Genomic DNA, 26,309 nt, shown 5'->3' on the forward strand with positions numbered 1-26,309 from the left:
TAATAAAAGTAAAACCCTAGTTGCAACCCGTGGACGTAGGTCACCTTGACCGAACCACATAAATTCTCGTGTTCTTTATTTTCTGCTAGTGTGTGTGTGTTTGTTCCGCTTCCGCTCGAGCCTACTCTGATCTGATACACCTAACAAGTGGTATCAGAGCTAAAGGTTCAGTTAGTTAAATACACGGTTCACACGGTTATCGCAGGAGAGGGAGAGAGCTGGACGGGAGATCTTGATCTGCTGTTGCTGCCGTCGCCGCTGACTTGTTTACGGCCCGTACCTATTCCCTGGTTACGGCTCGTAAGGTCTAGGGTTTGCGCCGTAGGGTCTGCTGTTGCAGATCTGGTGGTTTTGGGGTGTTTGACGATTAGGGTTTCGGTTCTTGAACCCTGGTTATTCGCTGATTTTACGCTCGGGTTTGCAAGAGAAGTCGCTGGTTCGGGTACTTCGGGTTTCTGGTTTATTGAAAGTTGTTCGGGTTTCGGTTGCTTGGTTCCTTGTGGTTTTTTCTGGTTTTTCTCGTTTGCTATGGCTGAAGACGGGAAGTTCCGAATCGAGAAGTTCAACGGTACTGATTTTACTTGGTGGAGAATGCAAATAGAGGCGTTGCTTGGTGAATGCGATTTGGATGTGGTACTGGAAGAAAAACCTGCTGGAATGGATAAAGCTACCGAGGCAATTTGGAACTCAAAGGACAAAAAGGCAAGAGGTAAAATTACATTGGCTTTGACGAGGAGCGTTGCATTTAATATCATGTAAGAAACAACTGCTCGTGATATGTTAGAAGCTCTGTCAAATATGTATGAGAAGCCGTCTGCCGGTAATAGGGTGTTCTTATGAGGGAACTGTTTAATATGAGAATGAACGAAGGCAGTTCAGTTGCTGATCAGATTAACGAGGTCAATTCAATTTTGTCCTGATTAGCAACTGTGGGCATGAAGTTGGATGATGACACTCAGGCTGTGGTTTTGTTATCTTCCTTACCTGATAATTGGTCAGGATTTGTGACAACGGTCACTGAAACTGCTGGAACTGGAAATTTGAAGTTTGATCGGGTCCGGGATAGTGTTTTGGGTGAAGACGGTCGCCGAAGGAACACTAGTGGAGGATCTACTTCGGGTATGTTCAGTGTTAGCAGGGGAAGAGGTAATAACAGAAGCAGTGGGAGTCGTGGGAAAAGCTTGTCTAAAGCTGGGAAGAATGTGAGGTGTTGGAACTGTGGTGAAAAAGGGCATGTTAAAAACGAGTGTCCTAATCCTAAGAAAGAGGGTGGTAGCCAGCATGTAAACAGTGTTGTGTCAGATGAATATGATGGTGACGTACTAGTTTACTGTGAAGAGTCTATAGATTCTTGGGCTATGGATTCTGGTTCTTCGTTTCACGCCATGCACAGCGGGGAGACGATGGTGAATTTGAAAAAAGGAGACTTTGGAAAGGTACGATTAGCTAACGGTCATGTTCTTAATGTTACGGGTATGGGAGATGTCAATCTGAAGACTCCACTGGGCACTACATGGAACTTAAAGAACGTCAGGGTAATTCCAGGTTTAACGAAGAAACTTATTTCTGTTAGTCAACTGGATAAACAGGGACTAGTTGTTAAGTTTGGTGGTGGGAAGTGGAAGGTGATTGATGGAAATCTTGTTGTTGCCTGTGGGAGGAGACGAGGATCGTTGTATCTAGTTGAGATACCTGTTGAGGGAGTAGCCGTCCCTGTACAACATAAAGTCTGGTTCACTGAATCTAGTAAGCGGAAGAGGGTTCAATTTGCGAACTTGAATCCTGGTGCTTTGGGGATGTCAGTTGAATGTGGTCGGGGGTCTAAGTTTAAGCCAGTCAGGGGATTTGGTGATAGTGGGAGCATGGGTCATGTTCCGGGTACAATCACAAAGAACCGTTGGGTTTTGAAGACGAAGATTCCGACTAAAGAAAAAAGCTCTCCTGGAAATAGTTTGCAAAATGTGGAGAGTGGTATTAATTCTCGGTGTATCTCTGGAGCTGGTGGATCGTGCAAGCCGGTTGAAATAGAGAATGGGTCTGATAAGACTGTTGGGTTGGAGCTTGTGGGAGCTTCAACTGGTCTCTCAGTTACTTGATGAGAGGTGTGGTTGCAACTAGGTGGCTTGGATGTGACTGAAGTCTTAGCTTGTTCTTGGAACTGGAGGCTGGGAAGACTTAAACGTAAAGATTACTGAAGTTACTGGTGATGGGTTTCTTGGATGCACTTTGTGGACTATGCAAAGCCTCCGAGTGGGAGATTGTTGGGTTCGTAGGCTTTAGGGTAGCCGGCCCTAATTAGGGCTAGTTAGGGTTAGCCGTCCCTAGTTATTAGGCCCACTTAGTTAACTTGTTGACCAAGTAGGAAACCTAATCTTGTTCTATAAATACCTATGATGTAATTGTAGTCTGTGTCATTCTAAAAACAGTTGTGAGCATCTAATAAAAGTAAAACCCTAGTTGCAACCCGTGGATGTAGGTCACCTTGACCGAACCACGTAAATTCTCATGTTCTTTATTTTCTGCTAGTGTGTGTGTGTGTTTGTTCCGCTTCCGCTCGAGCCTACTCTGATCTGATACCCCTAACACCGTCGATACTGGTTGGGATCAACCCGCAGCTCGTCATCGCATTTGCCAAGTTTTAAATTTTGCTCCATTGGAAATGAACTTGGTCGACAACCCATCATTCCTGTTTCTTCCAAAATGTCTAGCGTGTAGTTTCGTTGACTTAGGACCATTCCCTCCCTTGTTTTAGCGACTTCTATCCCAAGGAAAAACTTCAAAGGACCGAGATCTTTAATGCTGAATTGTTTGATGAGAAAGTTTTTTGTTTCTTATATTTTGTTCGAGTCATTTCCTGTGATGATAATATCATCAACATATCTGAGCGCAACAACAAAAACATCTTCCCCTTTGAATATGAACAATGAATGGTCTGCCCCAGTCTGCTTGAAACCCACTTCAATTAAGGAATTTGTGAATTTTTGATACCAATTCCTTGACGCCTGTTTGAGCCCGTAAAGTGACTTCTTTAGTTTACACACTCTATTATCGTTCGGCTTTCTGAATCCTTGAGGTAACTTCATGTAAACTTCTTCATGTAACTCCCCATGCAAGAAAGCATTGTTTACGTCAAGTTGGTGTATATACCATTCCCTTTTTTACGGCAACAGTTAATAGGGTTCGGACAGTCACAAGTTTTGCGACGGGTGCGAAGGTTTCATGAAAGTCTACCCCTTCCATTTGTGTGAAACCTTTAGCAACGAGGCGAGCTTTGTACCTTTCGACGTCTCCATTTGGTTTATATTTGATTTTATACACCCACTTGGAATCAATTTCCCGTTTCCCTTCTGGTAACTCTTCTAAAGTCCAAGTCTTGTTGCTTTCGAGGGCTTGGATTTCTTTCTTCATGGCGTCTATCCACTTTGGGTCTCGAGCAGCTTGATCAAATTGTTTTGGCTCACTACTTGAGGTAATGGCCGCTAGAAAAGCTTTATGAGATTTAGTGAACTTATCATATGAAATAAAATGTGCTAAGGGATGTATCGTTGAGGTGGTGGATTGCTTGTGATCCATAGAAGGGGGAAGCTTGACCTCATAGTCGTCAAAGTGTTTCGGACGGGACCTGGTTCGTTTTCCTCTTGGTTGCTCTTCATTTTCTGGAATTGGCTGAACTTGTTCAAGTATTATATTTTCTGAATCAAGACCAACCTGTTCGTTCCTCAGTGCTAGGTTCAAAAAAAATCCAGTTTGTGGGCTTTCTTCCAATCCCTCATTTTCAACATGGGCTTCAGGCCCAATCACTTCTGCTGATTCAATGGATGTGCCATTTTCGGTATTTGGTGGAAGGCCAGCCTGCTCATCTGCATCTTCTCCTAAGTTGGGCTCACTTTGGCTCACAGTGGACTCGGACTTAGACTGGTCCACCTCGATTACATGGTCATCGATCCACTTGTTTGGTAAAACAAATATTTCTTCTTTCTCTACCTTGCCATTTGCAAAAGGGAAGATTTCTTCTATAAACTTCACATCCCTTGAAATAACAATCTTATTATTTTGAATATCCAAAATCTTGTATCCCTTCATTCCAGGTGGATAGCCTAGAAAAACTCCAGGTTTCCCTTTCATTACGAATTTATCTCCTTTTGTCTCCGTACTTTTGTAGTACGCAAGACAACCAAAAACCCTCATGTACTCGTAATCAGGTTTTTCGTTGTACAATATTTCATATGGCGTCTTGTGTCCAATAACCTCCGATGGCATTCGGTTTATCACATGCGTAGCCGTTAGGATGCATTCACCCCAAAATCTTATGGGCAAGTTTGCCTCAAATCTTAATGCTCGTGCTGTTTCCAACAAGTGTCTGTGCTTTCGTTCCACCACGCCTTTTTGTTGTGGCGTATGTGGACAAGTTGTTTCAAGCACCATTCCTTGTTTCGCATAAAAGTCGAGCATATGATTTGAGGTAAATTCTCCTCCGTTGTCACATCTAATTCTTTTGATATTTTTCTCAAATTGTATTTGCACCATTTTGTGAAAAAGTTTGAGACACGTGCTTGCCTCGTGTTTGTGTTTGAGGAGAAACACCCAAGTTGCTCGACTAAAGTCATCGACTATTGATAAAAAATAGCTTGCACGTGTAAAGGAAGGTGTGCGGTATTTGCCCCATATATCACAATGCAATAAATCAAAGCAAGCATGTGTTTTAGTTGTACTAACAGGAAATGGTAGTCTAGCAAACTTGGCTTCAAAGCAAGCATGTGTTTTAGTTGTACTAACAGGAAATGGTAGTCTAGCAAACTTGGCTTTAATACACGAATCACAAAAACCTTTAGACTTCAAAGTGGAATTTTTGAGGAAATCAACATGTTGTAGTTTGGAATTTGATGGGTGGCCTAACCTTTTGTGCTATGTGCTAAGCGTTGTCATCATGGCTTGCCTCCTGTCTCCCATTAACTCCATCTCGTATAGGCCATTTTTGTATTGACCTACTCCAATCAATGCCCTTGAACGTAAGCTCCGCATAACAACAAAATCTGGGAAAAAGGTTACAGCACATTCGAGGTCTCGTGACAATCTACCAACTGATAATAAATTGCACTTAAACTTGGGAACATAAAGAACATCTTTAAGCATCATCCCGTTAGGCATAATGTAATTTCCTCTACCTTCAACGGCGATGGCTTCACCATTGGGTATAGTAACGGGCGGTTCATAACCTCTTTTCGTCTTGTCTCTTAGTGACGAATCATCACAAATAATATGTTCGGTTGCTCCGGAGTCGATGATCATTTTTCCTTCTCTACAAATGTTACCTCTTGTGTTGGCTGCCGGTGAGTTTTCTTCATCGATTTTTCCTTCTCTGCTTCTGAATATCTTCAAAAGTTGTTGATATTGTGCCTCTGTTATTCCTGGAATAGGACAGGCCATTTGATCATCACAAATCATGATTAGAGGATCTTCTAAGACCGCTCTGATACCATAATAAAAGACATTATGGTAAAAGATCAAAAGGTGTATTACAATGGGGTTACTGAATGTTGTTTTCTTTATGTCACAAAACCAAAAAGGAATAAGAATATATAGGCCATAGAAACGTGAATAAGGGATACAATGTTCGAATTCATCATGGGGGATGAAAACAGTTGAGCATCTATGTAGTAATTCATTTGCTAAATGGAAGTGCAGGATTATTAAAAGTTTATTACCACCAAAACATGACTTACTTTCGCTTCAAATTTGTATACTTTCTCTCTAATCGACAAGTGTAGTTAATTAAAGCGTATTTGGTCTGTAAAAGATCCCCACTCTTAGAAAACTATATGAAGTAGATTATGGAAGCTTAAAATAAAAGTTATCACCTCTCACATACCATCTAAACATAAACAGTGGCGGATCTATAAAATAACTATAGGGGCAACATTTCAAAAATAAAAAAAATCTATAGGGGTAGCAAAATCAAGAAAACGTCAAATTTTGAAAAAAAAAAATTACACTACCGCCTGAGTGTCAAAGGTAGCGGGGGGCAGGGGGCTACCCCTTGTTCTAATGTATATCCGCCCCTGTGACTTTTTAGAGAACCTTAAAAAGAACATGTACTCCAAACATGCCATACCAGATTACCACTTCAAACAAGTTCCTAAAACTTACAGTCATGGGCGGACCTAGCCTTTGGCCAGGGTGGGCGGTCGCACCCCTTGAAAAAAAATTTAGTGTATATTTTAGGCAAAAAATTCGACCGCACCCCTTGAAAATATGGCTGAACACCTCATCCGCACCCCCAGCAAATAATTTCTGGGTCCGCCACTGCTTACAGTTGTTAAAAGATATGAACATGATATAACTACTTTTGAATCGAGGGTTTCACAGTTAGGAAAACCAGTATATTTTATAATGTCATTTTCGATACAATTGTGCATGTCTTGTTTGTCAACGTCCTGCATCTGATTGATTTTTCTCCTTTTTTCCACTAATCTTTCAATTATCTTTGTTAGATACATTTAAAGCGGGTAATTCTGACAGTTTGATTCGGGCCTGAAACACAAAATATGGTTACTTCACTTTAAACTTGGCAAACCAAAATTAATCCTAAAGCGTCTGCTTACAAAACATAGATATATAACTACAAACTTACCTGGACGGGGTCAATGTTTCACAAGTTGTGAAAACTGAAGAAGAATAGAAGTAGCAAATATGAGGGTATCCCACATCGGTGTATAGAAAGAAGCAAGGGTTGGTGGTGTGATACAAAAAGGAGAAGAGGCCTTTGGGTTACTCACTTACCTGGACGGGGTCAATGGGTGATCAAGAAGGTCCATGGCCTAGGTTGGTGACCTCCATTGCACTTAGGAGGGGTGCCCGCCTAAGGTCGGCCCAAGTGGTCGAGCCTACGTCATAATTTGTGGCAGTGGAGGCCTGTGTTCGCGCGGCCTCTTCCCAATTCTTAAGTCTAGAGTTTCCTTTGTTTTGCTTGATTTTTTTAATGTTGGTGTTTTTAACTTTTGACCTTTTCTAACTGGCAATGTTTTCAAAAACAAGTAGTTAAAAAGTACTTTAGCTATTAGTTTATTTTCAACACAAATAAATCTATTTTAGGTTTGATTTGGTAAAGGTGTGTACTTTGCAATTTTCAAGAGTTGAAATTGTCTTTTGTTTTGGTAAATTTCAGATACATCCCAAATATCATGCAAACTTGGGAAATTGGCCTGTAATAATCTCACCTAGATCTTATTGGCCATTAATAATCCCACCTCAAAATATTCCCCCCACCAGTCCCACCTTTCACCTATTTTTCCTACAATGGTTCGCCGTTAAAAAAACTTAACGGAGTTAAGCTTTTTACCAAATTACAAACATATTTTTTAGGGCTTTTGATTAAAACGACCATATGAGTCCATTGATGTAAAACGACGCTTCAATTCGGGTGTTTAAATTTCCAATTAACCAAAATCAAGTCACTTGGAGCACCAATTCGAAGTAAGTTTTACATCAATGGACTCGTATAATCGTTCTGATCAAAAGCCCTAAATAATTTGTTTGTAATTTGTAAAAAAGCTTAACTCCGTTAAGTTTTTTTAACGGGGGACCATTGTAGGAAAAATAGGTGAAAGGTGGGACTGGCAGGGGGAATATTCTAAGGTGGGATTATTAATGGCCAATAAGGTCTAGGTGAGATTATTATAGGCCAATTCCCCTTCAAACTTTGAAGTTAATGGCTTTATACCTTTTTTCTCAATTTCACTCTCATATCTATGTCCTTGTTTTCATGTTAAAAAAATATAATTTAAAAATGTCAAGATTGGCAAATAGTAATAGTAAGTTGTTGACCAACTGAACGATCAGATTTAGCAATCATCTCGTCATAGTGCTTATTGAAGTTGAGCTAAGCATTCACTAACAGTCGGTGGATGATCTGATGAGCGTTCTTCAAATTGAGGGGTTTCATTTCTCATCATCAAGAAGGATCACCGTGCTCGCAATGATCGAATTGTTTATGCGTACTGCAGTCACAAATAATCAACTGATTAATTTCAACTTAAAAACTTGGAAATTATACCGAAATAGAAGATAAACCAAATAATCAACTGATTAATTTCAACTTAAAAACTTGGAAATTATACCGAAATAGAAGATAAACCAAATAATCAACTGATTAATTTCAACTTAAAAACTTGGAAATTATACCGAAATAGAAGATAAACCAAATAATCAACTGATTAATTTTGTCACACCCCCAAAATCCCACACGCGGAGTACCACCGCTTGGAGGCGTGACATGACCAGGATCAAGCCATCAATCATATCAAACATAGTATTTAATAATCAAAAGTAGTTAATACAATTCATAAAGATATGACTGATGTTTCGAAACCAAACATTGTTTAAATAGCGGAAGCATAGTAATAAAATTCTCAAATGTAGTTATGAGTTCAATTAACGTTCGCTATCCAATTCCCACAACGACCTGCTCCTTCCTTGTGCAAGCTCCATAAGTACCTAAGGTCCTGCAAGGCATGCAGCAGATAATCAACAACTAGTTGAGCGAGTTCACAGTTTATAGTTTAGTTTGGGTAATAGTGCGTTTGTTCAATTAAGTTTCGTATCGTATCAGTTCCATCGCGGCCTCACAGGCATGTGTGCGAAGATTATGTTCGTTAGTTCGCGACCGTAGTCTTTACCGACCAGGGTGTGTGCGAAGGCAATTGATCAGTTCGTTCGCGACCATAGTCTTTACCGACCAGGGTGGGTGCGAAGGCAGTTGAGTAGTTCGTAAGCATCAACAGTTTAATCGTTCGTTACAGTATCAAAGTATGCACAAGTAATCATCCAACCCATTCCCACCCTGGGAACCCATGCCTTGGCTGTGTGAACTCACCTTGGTTTGCTCGGTATGCTAGGTTATGCACTCACAAGTAATTCATTCACGTCCTATCGTATGCACGTATAACAAATCAGTTCATGTTCACAACGATACGCATGCAATTTAATGTTCACATAACAGTCAGTTTGCATATCGGCACAACACGTAGTATTACACGAATATGTTCATCACCAAGCATGGCATAACAATTAATTCAACATATGTTCTACTGTTCAAAGCATTATCAAAACCCTAATATCTTTCGATTCATAATTCATCTTTCGACCAACAGTTTTGTCATGTTTCGAAGCATGCTATCCTTCGATCAAATCTATCCTTCGGTCAAATTATGGTTCGGTCAAACTATCTTTCGGTCACTACTATTATCTTTCGGCATATACATTATCTTTCGACAATAACTATGTTTCGAGTAGACAAGTATCGTTCGATACAATCAGTTACGTTAACAACAGTTACAATTTCAGAAACCCTAAGCATGCTAACAGCCGTCAATCAACATTATCGATCAAACAACAATCATGCAGTAATCATAGGATCATCATCTAATCATCATGCAATCATCATAATTCTAATACCCATCGTGATCCCTAGTTTATGCGTATCCCGAAACCGGTTAACACACAGTAATACATTATCAAACCCTATCAGAAATAATGACTAAATCCAGATTAACGCCACCCAGAAATCAGTATTCAATCGTAACGAGTTTCACATAGAATCATATACATATCCGTCAACAACAATCCTATATGAAAACTATATCATCAATATCGTAACAAGAATCCTAATATTTAATCATGCATCAATTTCAGATTACTTCAACAACCAAAACACACGACACATGAGCACATACGCAGAGGAGCGAACGATCAAATCAAATCAAATAGATTTACTAACCGAGATGAGGGTTTGGTCACGCAAAAAGGGTTCCGGTGGTTTCTAGTCTGCCGTCACAGTGAAATGGCTCTTAGGGTTGAAAAATGACAGAAATGACAGCCGGTTATGTGCTTATACGTATATATACGTATTACAGAAATGGGCCAAGCCCATCTGAATGACTGGGCCGAAGGATGTCGAAGGATTCCTTCATGGCCCGAATGATATGTTTCGAGACTTATCAATCCGAAGGATGATCTTCCGGATCGGAGGATGTGTTTCGTCATCCTTCGATTCATGCACCATGTTTCGTGGACATCCTTCGAAGGTTGTTTGTGTAATGTAATGTGTTTCATGCTAACTAGTTTACAAGTTTCACAATGTAACAAACAACTATGCACGATCAAACAATCAAAACGTATATATATATATTTTCATTAACACACAACTCGTATAATTCAAGTCCACAATCCAACAACTAAACAGTCAAAGTCAAAGTCAACGCGCAATAAATGCGAAAGTGAAAGTCAAACACTCGAGTTGTCACATTATCCCCAACTTAAAAGAAATTTCGTCCCGAAATTTAGTACGCACTTACTGAGGAAGCTAGGTATCGTTCACTGGTTTTCCTGGGGTGTCACATCATCCCCCCGTTGATTTGGAATTTCGTCCCGAAATTCAGTAGTAGTAGCTTCAGCCTCAGAAGTGGATGCATTGGTTTCGAATAGCTGGGGGTACTTTTCTTTCATCTGGTCTTCGCGTTCCCATGTATACTCCGGGCCACGCTGGGAGTTCCAACGAACTCGAACAAGAGGGATTCTCTTGTGTTTGAGGACCTTAACATCCCGGTCCGTGATTTCAACTGGTTCCTCGACGAACTGCAACCGCTCGTCGATAGTGAGTTCCTTAAAAGGAATGATGAGGTTTTCATCTGATAGGCACTTCTTTAAGTTCGATATGTGAAAGACATTGTGAACTGCTCCGAGTTCAGCTGGTAGGTTCAACTTGTAGGCTACCTTGCCAATCTTTTCTGTAATTTCGAATGGTCCGACGTACCGCGGATTTAGTTTGCCCCGTTTGCCAAAACGTACCACACCCTTCCAGGGTGAAACTTTCAATAAAACCCGGTCCCCGACCTCAAATTCCAATGGTTTTCTACGCTTATCCGCGTAGGCTTTCTGACGGTCGCGTGCTGCCGCCATGCGTTGACGTATCTGTGCTATCTTTTCTGTGGCGTCCACAACAATATCTGGACCCGTAATCTGACTATCCCCCACCTCTGCCCAACAGAGAGGTGACCGGCATTTACGTCCGTACAATGCCTCGAATGGAGCGGCTTGAATGCTGGTATGGTAACTGTTATTATACGAGAACTCCACCAAAGGGAGGTGCTTTTCCCAGCCGTTGCCGAAATCGATGACACACGCTCGAAGCATGTCTTCTAGAGTTTGAATAGTTCGCTCAGACTGCCCATCCGTCTGAGGATGATATGCTGTGCTCATGTCTAATCGTGAGCCGAAAGATTTGTGCATCGCTTGCCAAAGTTCTGACGTGAATCGTGCATCGCGATCCGAAATAATAGAGGTGGGCACTCCGTGCCTCGAAACAACTTCCTTCAAGTAAATGTCTGCTAAAGTAGAAAACTTATCCGTTTCTTTGATAGCCAAGAAGTGAGCAGACTTTGTGAGCCGATCAACGATCACCCAAATAGTGTCATTCCCACGCTGGGATCTAGGTAAGCCCGTAACAAAATCCATGGAGATTTCTTCCCATTTCCATTGCGGTATCTTAGGCTGCTGAAGCAGGCCTGATGGTTTCTGGTACTCGATTTTAACCCTTGCACAAGTTAAACACTTGCCGACGTAAGTTGCGATAAGAGCTTTCATGTTTGGCCACCAATAAGTTGTTCTGATATCGTGGTACATCTTATCCGACCCTGGATGTACCGAGTAGCGAGACTTGTGCGCTTCATCCATCACAAGTTCGCGTAAGCCGCCATAAAGTGGGACCCAAATACGCCCCGTTACATAGTAGGCGCCGTCTTCCTTTTGTTCCATTTGCTGCCTCGAACCGCGCAAGGCTTCAGCCTTGACGTTTTCGGGTTTCAGTGCTTCTAACTGAGCAGCTCGTATCTGTGCAGGAAGACTGGACTGAATGGTAAGCTGTAGCGCTCGCACGCGCTTAGGTAGAGTGTCTTTCCGGCTGAGGGCATCAGCCACAACATTGGCCTTGCCTGGATGATACTTGATGGCGCATTCGTAGTCGTTCAGAAGTTCAACCCATCTTCGTTGACGCATATTCAAATCCTTTTGCCTAAGAATATGCTCGAGACTCCTGTGATCGGTGTAAATCGTGCACCTGGTACCGTACAGGTAGTGTCGCCATATCTTAAGCGCGAAAACAACAGCTCCCAGCTCTAAATCGTGCGTCGTATAATTCCGTTCATGAACCTTTAGTTGCCGAGAGGCGTATGCGATAACTTTATCCCGTTGCATCAATACACAACCAAGCCCTTGTATTGATGCGTCACAATAAACCACGAAGTCATCCGTGCCCTCGGGCAGTGAGAGAATAGGCGCGCTGCAAAGCCTATCCTTTAAGTACTGGAAAGCGGTCTCCTGTGTATTACCCCATCTGTAAACGACACCTTTCTGTGTTAGCATAGTAAGTGGTTGCGCGATCTTGGAGAAGTCTTTAATAAATCGCCTGTAGTAACCTGCCAAACCCAAAAATTGGCGTATTTCTGTCGGTGTACGCGGTGCTGGCCAGTTTCTGATCGAATCAACCTTGGATGGATCGACATGAATCCCATCCTTGTTTACCACATGGCCTAAGAAGTGGACTTCACGAAGCCAGAAGTCGCATTTTGAAAACTTTGCGTACAGTTGCTCTTTTCGAAGAAGTTCCAAGATAATACGTAGATGCTGCTCGTGCTCCTCCTTACTCTTGGAGTAAATCAAAATGTCGTCGATGAAAACGATGACGAACTTGTCGAGATACGGTTTGCACACCCTGTTCATAAGATCCATGAAGACTGCAGGTGCGTTTGTAAGCCCGAATGGCATGACCAGAAACTCGTAGTGACCATATCGGGTTCTGAAAGCAGTTTTGGAGACGTCCTCATCCCGGACTCTCAGCTGATGATACCCTGACCTCAAATCGATCTTGGAATAGTAACACGACCCTTGCAACTGGTCGAATAAGTCGTCGATGCGCGGAAGAGGATAACGGTTCTTCACCGTCACCTTGTTGAGTTCACGGTAGTCTATACACATTCTGAACGTACCGTCTTTCTTCTTCACAAATAACACTGGAGCTCCCCAAGGCGAAGAGCTTGGACGAATAAAGCCCTTTTCCAAGAGCTCTTGCAGCTGTTTCGACAGTTCTTCCAGTTCAGTTGGAGCTAAACGATACGGTGCGCGGGCTATTGGTGCTGCTCCAGGAGCTAACTCAATCTGAAACTCGACTTGACGATGAGGAGGTAAACCAGGTAAATCTTCAGGAAACACTTGAGGAAAATCACGCACAACTGGTATATCCTCCAGCTTCTTTTCCTTTGTTGATGCGTCAGTGACAAGTGCCAGAATGGCAGTATGTCCCTTTCGTAAACATTTCTGCGCCTTTAGGAATGAGATGATGCCAACCACTGCACCACTCTTGTCACCTTGTACTTCGAGAGGTTCTTGACTGGAGCGAGGAATACGTATAACTTTTTCTTTGCATAAGATCTCCGCGTGATGTTGGGATAACCAATCCATTCCGATGACGACGTCGAAACTACCCAAAACTATGGGTATGAGATCAATCGAGAAAGTCTGACCCGCTAGAACAATACTACAACCCTTGACTACCTGTGTGGCTTCTACACTTTTACCATTGGCTAGTTCTACGACGTGTTTGGTGTCTAGGGGTGTTGGTGTACGTTTTAATAATTTACCCATTTTCAGTGACATATAACTTGTATCAGCACCCGAATCAAATAAGACAGTAACATAAATATCGTCGAGAAGAAACTTACCCATAACCACATTGGGATCATTCACTGCATCTCCTCGACCCAACACAAAAGCACGACCACGAGCTTCATTGCCGTTGTTGTTGTTGTTTCCCCCGTTGTTGTTGTTACCATTACCCTGATTGTTGTTATTCCCGTTGCCCTGGTTGTTGTTGTTATTGCGATTCTGGTTCAACTGGAGACAATCGCGTTTGTAGTGACCTTCAGCCCCACACTGGAAACACCCCCGGTTTCCACGCTGTGGCTGCTGCTGCTGATTCTGTGGAGCTGGCGGTGGAAGTTGCTGGTTCTGATTCACTGGTCGCGCGCTTCTACAATCTTTGGCCTCATGGCCCATCTTGTGGCATCTTTGACATTGACTCCTGCGACATCTTCCACTGTGGTGTTTGTTGCACCTGTTACACCACGGGTGATTTCCCTTATAACCACTATGTCCCTGACTGCCCGATGACTGCTGACTCGGACTCTGGTAATCGTTGGTGCGACGTTGCTGAGTTTGGGACTGAACAGACGCTGATCCCCTGCTGGAATCCCCGTCCCACTTTCTTTTATTCTCGCTGGGTGTGGCAGAAGTAGCAGCAGTGGGAGTGACTGTAGTAACAGCTGTAGCAGTAGCGCCGACACGCTTCGGCAGTTTATTCTGATCCACTGCCTGATCGGTGATGCGGTGAGCGAGACGCTGTATTTCCTGGATATTGTTGAGGTTAGCCGAGGTAACGTGGCTCTGTATTTCTGGCACCAAACCTTTGAGATACAACTCGATACGCTTGTAAGGAGGGTCCACCATAGTTGGACATAACACAGCCAACTCATTCGATCTCTTGGTGTAAGCTTCGATCTCCGAACCAACCATTTTCAGATTATAGAGCTCATCCTCCAACTTATGAATATCTTCACGCGTGCAGTACTCACGCTTGATGAGTTCCTTAAAGTCGTTCCATGGGGTGGCGTTAGCAGCTGCCAACCCTAAGATCTGCACTTGTGCGTTCCACCAAGTGAGCGCAATCCCTTCAAGTGTGCCAGTGGCGAACTTCACCCTGCGAGCCTCAGGGCATTCACACATTTCGAAAACCGACTCGAGCTTTTCAAACCAGTGGAGGAGTCCAACTGCTCCCTCCGTGCCACTGAACGAACTAGGACGACAATCCATGAAATTCTTGAAGGTGCACCCAGGTTGTTGCTGAGCGGGTTGACCTATTGTGTACGAATAGGGCAAAGTTAAGTACGAGAATTAATGTAGGATCTAAAGATCCTAGTGTCTATACTGCAGGGTATACTACCTGCTTGGGCGGCTGCAACTGCCGCAGCAACGAGAGCCTCTAGCTGGGCTTGAGTCATGGTAATTCGTGCGGCCATTGATCTTCACATCAAAGGCAACATAAGTGAGAAAGGTTCGCGAGTAGTGCGATGACAGAAGAGTGTAAGCACATAAGTATTCTCATGCAATGTCAAGTTGTGAGCAAGGTAATGTAAGCATACTACGAGCAAAGTTCTATGCAAATTCTAGCATGTAGGCAATAAACATAAACCTTATTACCTAGGAAGTTGAGTCTTGCACGTGGAGCGAAGCGTCGTTGTGGATCGTTGAGAGCACTGTTCTGGTTATAGTCTGGTTTTAATAAAACGTTTTCCCACATTAAAACCAAGTTCTCTATAACCAATGGCTCTGATACCAATCTGTCACACCCCCAAAATCCCACACGCGGAGTACCACCGCTTGGAGGCGTGACATGACCAGGATCAAGCCATCAATCATATCAAACATAGTATTTAATAATCAAAAGTAGTTAATACAATTCATAAAGATATGACTGATGTTTCGAAACCAAACATTGTTTAAATAGCGGAAGCATAGTAATAAAATTCTCAAATGTAGTTATGAGTTCAATTAACGTTCGCTATCCAATTCCCACAACGACCTGCTCCTTCCTTGTGCAAGCTCCATAAGTACCTAAGGTCCTGCAAGGCATGCAGCAGATAATCAACAACTAGTTGAGCGAGTTCACAGTTTATAGTTTAGTTTGGGTAATAGTGCGTTTGTTCAATTAAGTTTCGTATCGTATCAGTTCCATCGCGGCCTCACAGGCATGTGTGCGAAGATTATGTTCGTTAGTTCGCGACCGTAGTCTTTACCGACCAGGGTGTGTGCGAAGGCAATTGATCAGTTCGTTCGCGACCATAGTCTTTACCGACCAGGGTGGGTGCGAAGGCAGTTGAGTAGTTCGTAAGCATCAACAGTTTAATCGTTCGTTACAGTATCAAAGTATGCACAAGTAATCATCCAACCCATTCCCACCCTGGGAACCCATGCCTTGGCTGTGTGAACTCACCTTGGTTTGCTCGGTATGCTAGGTTATGCACTCACAAGTAATTCATTCACGTCCTATCGTATGCACGTATAACAAATCAGTTCATGTTCACAACGATACGCATGCAATTTAATGTTCACATAACAGTCAGTTTGCATATCGGCACAACACGTAGTATTACACGAATATGTTCATCACCAAGCATGGCATAACAATTAATTCAACATATGTTCTACTGTTCAAAGCATTATCAAAACCCTAATATCTTTCGATTCATAATTCATCTTTCGACCAACAGTTTTGTCATGTTTCGAAGCATGCTATCCTTCGATCAAATCTATCCTTCGGTCAAATTATGGTTCGGTCAAACTATCTTTCGGTCACTACTATTATCTTTCGGCATATACATTATCTTTCGACAATAACTATGTTTCGAGTAGACAAGTATCGTTCGATACAATCAGTTACATTAACAACAGTTACAATTTCAGAAACCCTAAGCATGCTAACAGCCGTCAATCAACATTATCGATCAAACAACAATCATGCAGTAATCATAGGATCATCATCTAATCATCATGCAATCATCATAATTCTAATACCCATCGTGATCCCTAGTTTATGCGTATCCCGAAACCGGTTAACACACAGTAATACATTATCAAACCCTATCAGAAATAATGACTAAATCCAGATTAACGCCACCCAGAAATCAGTATTCAATCGTAACGAGTTTCACATAGAATCATATACATATCCGTCAACAACAATCCTATATGAAAACTATATCATCAATATCGTAACAAGAATCCTAATATTTAATCATGCATCAATTTCAGATTACTTCAACAACCAAAACACACGACACATGAGCACATACGCAGAGGAGCGAACGATCAAATCAAATCAAATAGATTTACTAACCGAGATGAGGGTTTGGTCACGCAAAAAGGGTTCCGGTGGTTTCTAGTCTGCCGTCACAGTGAAATGGCTCTTAGGGTTGAAAAATGACAGAAATGACAGCCGGTTATGTGCTTATACGTATATATACGTATTACAGAAATGGGCCAAGCCCATCTGAATGACTGGGCCGAAGGATGTCGAAGGATTCCTTCATGGCCCGAATGATATGTTTCGAGACTTATCAATCCGAAGGATGATCTTCCGGATCGGAGGATGTGTTTCGTCATCCTTCGATTCATGCACCATGTTTCGTGGACATCCTTCGAAGGTTGTTTGTGTAATGTAATGTGTTTCATGCTAACTAGTTTACAAGTTTCACAATGTAACAAACAACTATGCACGATCAAACAATCAAAACGTATATATATATATTTTCATTAACACACAACTCGTATAATTCAAGTCCACAATCCAACAACTAAACAGTCAAAGTCAAAGTCAACGCGCAATAAATGCGAAAGTGAAAGTCAAACACTCGAGTTGTCACAAATTTCAACTTAAAAACTTGGAAATTATACCGAAATAGAAGATAAACTGGCAACAAGCTGAGCTGCTACCACGTTTTGAATAGCAAAACTAAGTCATCTAAAAACTACACCCATAATCAATTAAAGAGGTAGAACATCGAACAATAGAAATGTCAAATGAAACAACACAACTGTTTCAAGAAAACCGTTGCGGCTAATTATGAAACCACAAATAAAACTGAATAAAAAGCACAAGTGGTTTCACTGTTAGCGAAAACAGTTTATAGTTTGATGTCATCTCATGATCGTCGATCGATTTTTCAATGTTTTTCCGTTAGTGTTCTAATTATCATTATTGAGACACAAAATAAGGTTTTCTTATTTTCAGCTTTTGACCCTTTCTATCTGGCAATGTTTTCAAATACAAATAGTTAAAGGAATTTTGGCTTTTAGTTTATTTTCACCATAAATAACTCTTTTTTAGTTTTGATTTGGTAAAGGTGTCCTTTGCAATTTTTAAGAGTTGAAATTGTCTTTTGTTTTGGTAAATTTCAGATGCATCCATCTAAAACATCCCAAGTATCATTCAAACTTTGAACATAATGACTATTTAACCTTTTTCTCAAATTTACTCCCATATCTTTGTCCTTTTTTCATGTTAAACAATATAATTTTGACAATGTCAACATTGGCAAATAGTAATAGTAAGTCGTCGACCAACTGAACAATCTAACTTAGCAATATAATTTTGAGCGTGCTTCAAATCGAGGGGAATATGCGCATTGCATAACATCGAACAATAGAGAGATCAACATATACCTATATATATATAAACTGCATACAACCAAGTAATTATTGTAAATATAACACATTCATCTGGTTAAGACTTTGATTATTAATTATACACCTTTTGTCATGTACACTTTCTTTCTCCTTTCTAAACACATATGGGATGAAAACAGTTAAGCATCTATGGGTAAATAGAAGTGGAAGATTATTATTGTGTTATTACAAAAAAATGTGACTTGCTTTAACCTCATCTTTTTATTATTTTATGTGAGATTGAAGAGATAATTCTGATTTGAAGGATTATCCAGAAAGTTAATATGGGTTAAAGATAATTAAAGTTAGTTAGAGATAAAATTAGTTTGAATTATTTGTTTAATAGATAGGTTTATAGTGGAGAGTTCAAATGAGAAGAAATTTTTTGTAAGAAGAAAAAAAGAAGAAATTTCAAACAATAATAATGCTTTATTTTACTTCATTTAATATAAGTATTTAATATTACTATAATGGTACATTGGTAAATCTATATAGGTCATTAATTTGTAGTCTTCCTTTTTAATAGCTAACTACATTAATTTTTTTGTAACTTATCTTCAAAATATATATATATCTTTTAAAAAAATAAATAAAATAATTTAAAGTGTAAGATAAATTACGAGTTGTGTAGGATAAGTTAAAAGTTGTGTAGGATAAATTTCAACGTGTAGGATGAATTTCGAAATATGTAAGATAACTTTTGATGTGTGTAGGTAAAAAAAGTTAGTGTGGATGATACTAGACTTTATGACTAATTAATTAGTCAAAATGATAATAAATGAGATAAGTGAAAAAACTATTTAATGTTTTACAAAATTACCCTTTGTTCTTTTTCTTCTCAATTAAATTTTCTTCTCAAATGAACTTTCCTCTATATATGTTTATATTACATAGAGTTTGAGTAGGTTTATGATTAGTTCATGTTTAGCATAAATAGATGGTTATGTACTCAGTTTTATTTGTCGAGTTAAGTTTAATAATAAAAGAGTATGAGACGTGTTAGTCTCCAAATCGTTTGTGTTTGGTTTTGTATATTCGTGATTGAAAGTCCGGCCCAACAGAGATAATATAAAAATTGTCAAGGGGTTGTTTGAAATGAACTAAAACTGTAATAATAGACAGCTGAGAGAAAATGATTAAAACATGTTTGATAAAAGTAGACACATAAATAAAACATTAATTAAAAAGCATAGTTGTTTCAAGAAAATTGTTTTGGCTAGTTGTGAAACCACAAATAAAACTTCAATAAAAAGCACAACGATTTCACATTTAGCAAAAACAACTTATTTTTTGATGTCGTATTCAATCCAATAGTACACGTCTTGTTCGTCATGCTTTCTCATGATCTTCGATTGATTTTTTCTTCATTTTTCCATTAATGATCCAATTATCGTTGTTGGAACAAAAAGCGGTAAGTCTATCGGTTTGATTTGGGCCAAATAAGATTACCGAAACACAGAACTAAGGTTATTTGCCTTTAAACTTGGCAAATACAAAACTAATCCTATACAAAAAGAAAGATATAACTACCAAAACATAAACATCTAAATCTAAAAAAGAAAATATACAATTATACATATTCCGAAAGAGTAGTTGCTAATGTTTCACAAGTTGTGAAAAAAACTGTAGAGAAACAGAAGTAGCACATTTGAGGGTATCCCGCATCGGTGAGACATACATACCAAGGGTAAGTGGTGTGATATAAAACGGAAAAGAGGCCTTTGGGTTACTCACTTACCTGGACGGGGTCAATGGGTGATCAAAAAGGTCCATGGCCTAGGTTGGTGACCTCCATTGCACTTAGGAGGGGTGCCCGCCTAAGGTCGGCCTAAGTGGTCGAGCCTATGTCATAATTTGTGGTAGTGGAGGCCTGCGTTCGCGCGGCCTCTCCCTAATACTAGAGTCAATTGTTTAATTTGCTTGAATTTCTGATTTGTGGTATATTTTGATAATAGTTTAATTTTAGTGATTTTATATCTAAATAAATCAATTGGCCAATAATAGAGATGAACATTTGGTACCGTACTAGGTATACTCGGTACCAGTTCTCATTTTCTTCGTTTTTCGGTACCGAACGGGTACCATGCTCATCTCTAGCCGATAGCACTATCAACTTTCAATTTGTGTCATACCACTTTCAACTTATTGGTTGATAAGTTTGATAGGTTACGCTGTTTTTAACTATAGGCATTGTATCAGTGGATGACGTTTTATTAACTATTGTAATTTTAATCTCAAACTCAATTATAAGTTGTGTATATATGACCAAATATACCTTATTCATTACTCATCAAATCTGGGGCTACCGTATCTATTTATGATTTATATGGTTAAAATTTAGGCAAATTGGATTTAAATAATCCCAACTTGCTCAATTTGGCCGATAATAATTCCAACTCAGTTATTGGCCGATAATAATCCGAACTGGTCCACTTTTGGCTGATAATAGTCCGCCGTTAAAAATAGCTTAACGGAGTTAAGCTTTTTTTCCGAATTACAAACCAATGTTTTATGGATTTTGATCAGAACGAGGATACGATTCGATTTATGTAAAACTTACCTCGAAACGGTGCTTCAAACGACTTGATTTTTGTTAATTGGAAGTTTAAACACCCGAATTGAAGCACCGTTTTCGTCATTTGGATCACCTCTGCGTATACGTGAGTATCGAACTGGTGGTTAAAGCCTAAACAATTTCAACTTGTTTTTAGTTTCTTTATTTTGTTTAAACATTGGACTTTCTCTACGTATATGGAAGTATCGACCTGATTGTTAATGTTTAAACATTCTGCTTTATTTTTCGCACAAATCACAGTTTATCAAAGTTTAAAGGCATTACTTGAGTCAGTGTATTGCATGATGAGGGGATATGTTTAGATCGTGGGGTCCATAAGAATTTAGTGCATAATTAATATACCTTAATGCATCGGTAAGCATTTCAAAAGTTTTTAGATTGAGCTTAAGAGGACAAATATATCGTCAATCTATGTGAATCGTTTAAAACTTAAAATGATTAAAAGCTTAACGGTGTTTGTGATGTGTCTCAAAACTGATATGATCCTCTTTCACAAACTCACAAAAATACTGTTTGTACATATTTCATTTCTGCATTTAAATTTCTGTTAGTCTGAAAAATCCAAAAAGATTTTCGACAACTGATGATGAAGAGCTGATTTTCAAAATTTAAAGGCTAAACATGACGAACTGATGGTTTGGATAAGAGTGTTTAAGTTGAAAATTTTGAAAATGTTTAGATGATTCATTAAGTTGAATCAGAATTTAGACAGTTTCAAATTTTTGATAAGTTCTTAAATGAGAAAATTTGTTTATAAGTGTTTGAGATGTGTGTAGGAAATGAAAAGGTTTCTGATCCTGTTGCTACGGAAAGCCAGGAGATGCATCAGAACCTGAGAAGAGCTTAATAAGAGAAAAAGCCAGGATGTAATTTCAAAGGTGATAAAAAATTCCAGACCGCGATCCCAGCTTGGTGAAAGGGGGAGTCTGACGAGAGTTAGAGCCAGAGAAAGATCCGGGTACATGATTCCATGAAAAATTCCTGAAGAAGACCGATCAAGTTTGAAGAGTCGTCATGTTGAAGACTCTCACTGAAGATTCCGTCAACATTCAATGGGGGAGTCTGTTGGTGCAGTTGTCTGTCGACTTCATCTTCGTTCGAGTCTTAGTTTAGAACTGATTGTACAGTGCACGTAAAACGAAAAAAGTGAGAATTAGGGGTGATTCCGCTTGAAATGACACATGATCATTTCAAGCGAAATCACATAAATTTCTAATTCCGCTCCAAATGTAATGTCAGATTCCGCTCCAAATGAATGTTGAGATTCTGCTTGAAACATGTTCAAGCGGAATCAGAAGGTCTATAAATAGGACAAGTCTGAGCGGAATCAGTAGCAGTCAATTCAGTTCATGTTTCCGACGCCGAGGTGCTGTCGAGGTGTCTCCGAGTCTGTAATCGCATTCTGATCAATACAAGAGACAGTTAATAGTGAAATCAAGCTAAACAAAGACATAATCAATGAATTCCGCCTCTGATTCTGTCTGAGCACTCTTCTGATCGACTCGTTAGGTCGTTTCACGATCCTACACGTACAATACATATGGTTCTTATAGATATAACTTATTTTATTATTTAATATATAAAATTACATTTCTTAAACTCGTGCAATAAAGGAGGCTTTTAAAAAGATAATGTTTTATTATTTGGTATATAAAATTCATTTATTCAACCCGTGTAATACACGTGGTTATAACCTAGTATAATAATATATGCAAACAATGCGATTTATCAATGGTAACAATTACCATATAATTTTTAACATATTACCAGATAATTTTCTACGTATGTAGAATGATTCAGACCAAGATGAAAGGATGATAGCCCGCCTCGTCATTCTCTGGATACACATTTGATATAGCATTTAGCTTGGTTAAAATCTCAAAGAGTAGCATTTCAAAAGGAATATAAACCATTGTATGAACGAATGAAACATATAATGTATTACTGAGTATAACATATATATTAATAACCTAATTTATATAAGTAAAATGAAAATAAACTTGAAACATAAATTCAATTTAGCGCATATCCATCGATTGAAATGGTGATTACTATTTAATAGAATCAATTAATCCATTGAAATCTTTGTTCAAAGTTATTGCAAATATTCCACTTTTTCAAAATGTTGAACCATCTATATCTTAGCAATAATATAAAGATGTGATTTTTATATTTTGAATTATTTAAATATGAATAAGTTGATTGCAAACATAACGTTAGTTGTAGTATTTAATTTAGAACAAATATTTCAGTGACTTTTACAAAACATATATTTCGAATTATTGAATTATTACTTAATAGATGGGCGGTTGGTTAGAGAATTTATTAATTAAAAAATGAATTCGTAAAAATGAAATCAAAATTCCATTCATAAACCAATGTTACGGTTGACTAACTTACAATGAATTAATTTAATTTTAAATTATAAATATAAAATATATAAAGAATCCACATTAACATTTATAAAGGAATTACCATATTTCATTTTGAATCGGGTTTTTTATGTTTCTTCAATTAGGCCCAAATTGATCTTATATATAAAGAATCTACATAGCATACTGAATTGTAGGTTTCAACATTTTTACATAATGGTTTCTCTTCCTTTTGATATTCTACTGTTTGAGATTTTAATGAGGCTCAATGCTAGATCCATTAATCGCTACAAATGTGTATGTAGAGAATGGCGTGAGGAGCTATCATCATGGGAGTTTGTGTGGCTACACCTTAACTATGCTGAAGATTATCTGGTAATATATTATTGTTGTGTTTACTTACATTCCATTTAAATTACTTTTTATCAACATTGTTGTTATTACTTCAAAATTATTTTCCCTTTATAAACGCAGGAAACTCTCTGGGAGGATACCCCGTCGCTGTATAAAGTTGTTTATAGAGAATTTTTTCCTCCTGAAATGTATCGCAAAAGAATAGAAGAATACGAGGCAATGAACAAAGATAACACGACTAAGAATGAATCGATCATCAGTGATGATGTGCAGAAGAATGAAAATAGCAAACGCACTGTTAGTGAAGTGAATGATGTTGATGCTACATTGCCTACCTCTACTACAAAACGTATGTTCTATATAGGCAACATTGCTGATAAAGACAATTAGTCTTTTGGAACATTTGAGTTATGGCTTCTTTGTTTGAAATAATAATAAGTGTTTCCTTTGTTTGAATAATAATTTCAGTTTTTATGTTATTTTGGATTGAACAAAAACATTTGTATTATGCCTTCAAGGAATCATTGAAAAAATAATAAGTCCACCGATTAAATATTTTAAATCAATTATAAAATAAAGGTCAAACAACCTATTCAATATTAAAATAAACGTGACTATATTTAGAAAAAAAATGAATGCTAATTAATTACAACATCTGATTATTATTATTTAAATATATGATTAGATTTTACCAATAATATAAAATGTAAATTTGCCCGTCAATTAAGTTACTATAAAATGTAACTTTCAGAATTTTAAATATATTAGGAAGTTATTAAATTGGAGTTAAAAATTATTAATTATTTATAAATGTTGAATTACAGTTTGTTAATTATTAGAATATATGTCTAAAATTAAAAAAAATTGAAAAGTTACTTTAACACTTATCCAATCGATGGTTCATTAGTTCATTTCTAAATTTAGTATTCTTAATTATATAATTACTAGCCTAAGACCCCGCGACTTTCGCGGGTGGCTAAACACCAACTAAACACACAAAATAATTTAAACGTAGAACCGTTAAAATTTGATTGTTAAACCTAATATTTTGAGACACTTGAGCACGTCCCAAAAGTACATCGACATAATGTTCGTTACACATTAAGTTTTTGTAAACAAAACATATATAGTAATCATTGTTCCAAAACTGTTACCACACATACGACATGCTTGGTAACGATATTAGTTGTTTACTTCTGACGCTATCTGTCAATAGATACATCACCTAGGGGTTCGGATTAAGAATTCGCAACGTGTTTTGATCCCTATAATATCGCAGCAAAAACTGAGCTCCATTTTCCAACCCAGCCTGCAGCATTTTCCAACGTGCCATTTCTTGCCGGATCTCTAGTGTCATTGAGAACCCGTCTTCAGTTTGAACTACCATCTCATCTCATGAAGGACAGACATATCTACATTTGCTGCAAATGCCTTTGGGAACCGCTGCATTACAGTCCGATAAAATAAACAAATTAAAAAACTAATAAACAAAATACAAACTTCAAAGCGTTACATAATATTAAAATAAAGCATGTAGAGTATGAAAAACTTACAAAACGAAAAGATGGACACCATGTTAGTTCGTATTGGTTGGCTTGATGAACAACGGCCGGAGTATATGGAACGTCAACAAAGTCTGGTTCCAACACAGGATCCGCTACAATAACTGGCACATCATGTTCAACGTCTACAATGTCATCTTCCATGTCTTGATTTTCGCCGTCTAATAACAAATCTTCACTAACATCCATTTGTTATGTGTCTTCCTCTTCTTCAACACCAACACTATTGGCAACCTCGGGAACAACAGACTATTTTCCATTAGGACGGAAAACCAGAATGTTGAAAATACGTCTCGCAACCAACTAAAAAACGATTACATCACCTGATATGAGATGAAGTTCTTTGTTGATTTGTGAGAAATCTTGAATGAAGTAGTTCGATCCCCAGAGCCTATTCACTTTGACATTCCACATGTATGTACCTCCAAAACGAATTGTAAAGTTATCGTCCAAAGTGTCGGTTTTGAAATACCTGTTCATAAACTCTTTCGGCAACCACTAAATAAAGAATAAATGCAATCGTCAATAAAAAGGTCAGTTGGTTCTTCATCCTAAGTAGTAAAGTATAAATTACCAAGTTATCGTTCTCGGGAAATAACATCTCTACAAAAAAAAACTTGTTTTTAACATCGTAAAGACAATCAGCCTTAAAATGAGTGAACTTTAGCATCTGAGCATCAACAACATGGAAAACAATAACATCTTTATCCTCCAGACCAACATCACGAACCATAGCAGACCAACCATTCGAGAAACAATACCTAGTAGCTTCGTATAACCTTCATCAAATCACCTTTCCCGACGACATTAAACCTTATATAACGGAGAAAAGATAATTTGATTATTTTCATTTTACAAACCTTCAAAAGTTGCTTGTGGCGGCCTTGTCCTAGGCATAAGTAGACGACCTTTCAATTCTCATGGTCAAGTCCGAGACATCCATGGTTGTCACACGGAAGGCGATTTGGCTCAATGTGCCATTGAGGGCTAGCAAAACTTTCTCGATAACCTACAAAGAACAGGAATGAAATATGTTTTACAATCTTGGTTTTCCTAAATTGACAGATGCTAGAATAAGCAAAAGATGAGTCGCTAAACCATGTGATTTGTCTCTTA

General features: G+C 38.7%; 2 non-coding genes across 2 annotated transcripts; both read left to right on the plus strand.

Annotated features, from left to right (window-relative positions):
- Positions 1-6,772: 6,772 nt before the first annotated feature.
- Positions 6,773-6,932, plus strand: LOC118485198. The gene has a single exon (XR_004875503.1). It is a non-coding gene; the product is annotated as a U1 spliceosomal RNA (small nuclear RNA).
- Positions 6,933-20,060: 13,128 nt separating this feature from the next.
- Positions 20,061-20,220, plus strand: LOC118485231. The gene has a single exon (XR_004875536.1). It is a non-coding gene; the product is annotated as a U1 spliceosomal RNA (small nuclear RNA).
- Positions 20,221-26,309: the final 6,089 nt, after the last annotated feature.

Source organism: Helianthus annuus, chromosome 12 (genome assembly GCF_002127325.2).
Source record: "Helianthus annuus cultivar XRQ/B chromosome 12, HanXRQr2.0-SUNRISE, whole genome shotgun sequence".
Taxonomy (NCBI): domain Eukaryota; kingdom Viridiplantae; phylum Streptophyta; class Magnoliopsida; order Asterales; family Asteraceae; genus Helianthus; species Helianthus annuus.